General features: G+C 38.2%; 1 non-coding gene across 1 annotated transcript in view; it reads right to left on the bottom strand.

Annotated features, from left to right (window-relative positions):
• Positions 1-298: 298 nt before the first annotated feature.
• The window catches only part of LOC116154417 (uncharacterized), a 184,560-nt gene continuing 180,448 nt past the window's right edge, over positions 299-4,410 (bottom strand). The window contains exon 3 of the transcript XR_010377393.1: positions 299-419. This is a non-coding gene — a transcript (uncharacterized LOC116154417). The remainder of the gene's footprint in view (positions 420-4,410) is intronic.

A 4,410-nucleotide genomic window follows, 5' to 3' on the forward strand; every position in this document is an offset into this window, starting at 1 on the left:
AAAAGAAGATTGTAATTTACACCATGGATTATACATTAATCCTCTAAATTGCTGGCTATTTTAACCAATATACTGCCATTTAAATTAAAGAAGGCTTTGGTATTTTAATTACAATTGCATTAATTACAGTTTCATTTCTGCAGATTACCACACTATTACAACTTATTTTTTCAAGTTTCTATTGGGATCGAAAGTCAGATTAATCTGTATTTTGTTAATAAGAACAGGACTGTTACGATAAACCACAAAGAGCTGAAAGAGACTATCAAATAAAACAACAAGAAAACAAGCAGGAAAAAAAAAAACCAACAACAAAAAAAGACCTACCTTTCCTGTGGTGGATGAGAATCAACAGGTGTAGAAAAGGGGCGGTCCAAGCATGCCAGTTTAGATACGGTCCATTTCCTGCCATGAGGGGGCTATAAGAAGAAACAGAAGAAACTCAGGTTAAAGCTAAACAGATTTCTATTTCCACCCCTCAAGAAGCCTTCTGCTATTATTTTGTTTCCTCTTAAATATTAGTAATACAGAATCATCTACACTGCGTTCTTCTCCTGGTAGGATAATGAAGAGATTGCTATATTAAAATGTTATTCCCTTAAGCAAGTAAAAACTGAGGCATCTTAGAAATGCTCAATTTTGACTTGATATCAAATCCATCATGTAGACATAGAAAAACATTCTTTAATAGAATTATCAAACTTCAGACATAATATCAGGAAACTCCGCAAGTTAAAGCATCAGTGACAAGCCCCTCAAAGTTTGTAACAAAAAGCTGTGAGATGCTAGACAAGAGAAAAAAACTTAGTCATCTATGCTGTACATTGTCAAACACACAAGCTTCACTGACAAATGAACAACTACCTTGGGGGCTGCAACCCTATTTAAACAATACAGGCTGGATGAGTTGCAAATTTGCACAACAATTTTGGATTGAACTGAAGAATAAATGAGTTCAAGCATATTAATTCAGTTTCTACCCATCAGAAACTCAAAATGTGTACAATGTTTAAGGACTGAAATTTAAAAATATAAACTGAAGAAAAGGTTACCACAACTAGTATCAATTCATCAGCATTCAACTTTAGCAATCAACCTTACAAATGAACTTAGAACATCAGTATGTGAGCTACACTCATATTTGGGTAGGAATGGTACTTACACACAAGATCTAATGAACCTGGAACACTTACTGAACACACACAGTATACGTATGCAATATGTACCCTGTAAGACTGGAAAAGAACAAATGAAGATGGTCTCTTCGCTTAGGGAGCTTACAGCAAAATATATCCTCATAATAAAATATTGATGAAAATGATTCAAATTTTCTGAAAAAAATTCTTTGACAACCCTGCAAAGCTTAAGGGGGGTTATTAAATAAGCCACTTCACTCTGTCTAATTTGAGGTACTTCACTATAATGGATACCTTCAGCCTGTAGTTTCCCCAAGGTCAATGATCTTGTCCCTCACCTGCAACTAAATTCTCTGTCTCTAGAAAAGAGCTTGCCAAACACCAGAATATCAGATTCATCCTCTCTCTCTCTTTCTCTCTCCTTCTCTTTCTTTCTCTTTCTTTCTCTCTTTCTCCCCACCCTACCTCGGGAAAAACAAGAAGGCAGGAAGAAATTTACATAGATTGAGGCTTTCTCAAGGGAGGAAGGAGAACCTTTTTACTAAATCAGTCTGAAAGCAGAGACAAAGAGGATTTCTGGTATAACCAGCCTATTTGCTTTCACCTTGAAATCAGTTTCTATTTTGCAGAATCTGGAATCTCACTGTAATATTATACCATTACCTACATTGCTTTGTGTTTATCTGAACAGACAGGAACTCCGCAGAATGATTCCTACAGTTTGCTTTAAGCTTAGATGCACAATACTAAGCAATCTATAAAAATCAAATATGTTTCTACACCAAAACTGAGAACCTTTCAGACAAAGGGAACAGGATTTTAAGCTTCTACTTAGTATGTACAATACTAGAAAGAGCACTGTTTCCCAAAAAAAAAAACAACATAAAAAGCTGGATCTACAAACCAACATTTCCTTGAACTCATTAGGGAACTGAGATCACAGGGCAACAAACCAAAAATCTGTGGAAAGATAGGATCTTCCAAAGAGAGAGAGGACAGAGCACTTAGTTACCTGGGGCAGATGCAGAAGCTGAAGGGCAAGAAAGAAGAATCCAGCTAAAACTTAAACCAATTGCTAAATAATGAGTATGGGCTAGTATGAGAGGCCAGAGCTTCTAGGAGCTGAAAGCCACAAAGGTAATTTATGACCATCTGCAGTATTTTCTCAAGAGGTGATCATGAGGAAAATTAGTCAAAGTAAGAGACAGGGAGAGCCCCTGATGATGTGTGTCAAGGGGAGGAGACTTTCATGCAGGAAGGGCATAAAGCCCCACTCAAAACCTCCCCTGTTGTCCCTTTAGAACAAAAGTTTAAGCCCCTGGTGTAAAGTAGTAAAATAAACTGCTCTCAGGATATCGGTGGAAAACCCCTGCATCTAGGAGTAGGAAATAAAAACTCACCTCTACTTATGCGGAAGGGGACAAAACACTCAGGACTCGTGTTATTAGAGATTATCCACCAGGGAAAGAGCAGGATCACTGAGGAGGAGATCCTCACATCCTTGAGACTGGCCGCACACTGCCCGCCTAAGACCAAGGCTGACCCCAAACACCAGGGAATGTCCGTGCCTTTCACTCCCTCTCCCAGATCATCAAGAGCTGCATGACAGATAACAGCAGTCTACTATGTGGAGAGGGGTGACGCTGTGAAGAAATATCTAACATACAAGTGCAAAGAGAAGACCTAAAGCAGAGAATGGAGCAGACATTGATGAAATCTTCCAGAAAACCAGTCTTCACACTAAACAAAAGGCAAAGGTAGAAAAATTTGAAGTTGGTGGTACAATAAGGGTAACCGTAACAACAACAACGTGGTTCACCTTCTGACTAGAAAACCTCAACCTGGCAAGAAAAGAAGTTTCACATTTCCAGGTCTCTATATCTCAGTCTCCGTGCTCCTATACAAGATGTCTGGTGTTCAAGTCGAAACTACAAGAAATACAGAATACAAGCAAAACACAGCACACTGTTCAGGGACTAATAGAACGAGCCTCATAAGACCCAGATATTGGCACTAACAGACAGAGAATTTTAAATCACTCTATATTCTTTTTATTGATTAATGATTAATACATAAAAGTCTGTGGAGCAAAAGGCAGGCAACATGCATAGATAGATGGGGCAAGAGAAACATAAGAAATAATCAAAGGGAAAAACTCGGTGATAGAAGTGTGCACCACCTTTGACGGGCACATCAATAAACTCAACATAGTAAAGAATCACTGAGCGTGAAAATAGGTCAATAGAAAGAACACACAGAGAAGCACAAGGAGGTAAAACAAAGTGAAAAATAAAATGAGTTCCAAGATACAACCTAATATATTTGAAAATAAAGTCCCAGAAGTAAAAGACAAATAGAATAAAGCATAAGAACTGTTTGAAGAGATGATGGCCAAGACTCCCAACTACAAATCCTAGTAGCTCAGCAAACACCAAAAGTATAAACACAGCACACACACACACACACACCCTCACCGCCCCCACCTAAGCACATTTCTATCAAACTTTCGAGAGCCAAAGATAAAGAACATATATTTAAAGCACCAGAGAAGGGAAGTCAGAATTATAGTAGACTGTTTGCAATAACAATAAGAAATGGAAGGATTTGCCAGGTAATGGAATGGCATGTTAGAGTGCCAGGGCAGGGGGAACTGTTTATTTAGACCTCTTTATCAGCAAACGTAGCTTTCAAACACGAAGACATACATTTCAAGAGAGGGGCTTCTAAAACAGCAGAGTGAGGATCTCTGGCGAATCCCCTCACTGGCACAACTATTTAACTGATGAAAATTATTAAAAACAAACAAACAAAACCCAAGCACTGTAGGAAGGGCATGCACTAGTTTCCTATCATTGCTGTAACAAATTACCACAAACTTGATGACTTAAATGACATACATTTTCTTATAGTCCTGGAGTTCAGAAGTGCAAAATAGGTGTCTCAGCTAAAATTGAAGTTATAGGTAAATACACATTCCTCCTGAAGGCTTTGAGAAGAATCCAATCCCCTGCCTTCCTTAGTTTATGGCCTCTTTATATCTTCAAAGCCAGCAATAAATGGTAGAATCTTTCTTACATTGCATCACTCTGATGACTGACACTCCTTCCTCCCCCTCCTCATTTTAATCCAGGATAATCTCTTCATTTTAATATAAATTTATTAGCAGTCTTAATTCCATTTGCCAACTTAACCCCCCTTTGCCATGTTAATCAGCAGAACCTGTGAATGCTGTGTAAGACAGGGACATATTATGGGGCCATTATTGTGTCTACAG

Source organism: Camelus dromedarius, chromosome 2, assembly GCF_036321535.1.
Source record: "Camelus dromedarius isolate mCamDro1 chromosome 2, mCamDro1.pat, whole genome shotgun sequence".
Taxonomy (NCBI): domain Eukaryota; kingdom Metazoa; phylum Chordata; class Mammalia; order Artiodactyla; family Camelidae; genus Camelus; species Camelus dromedarius.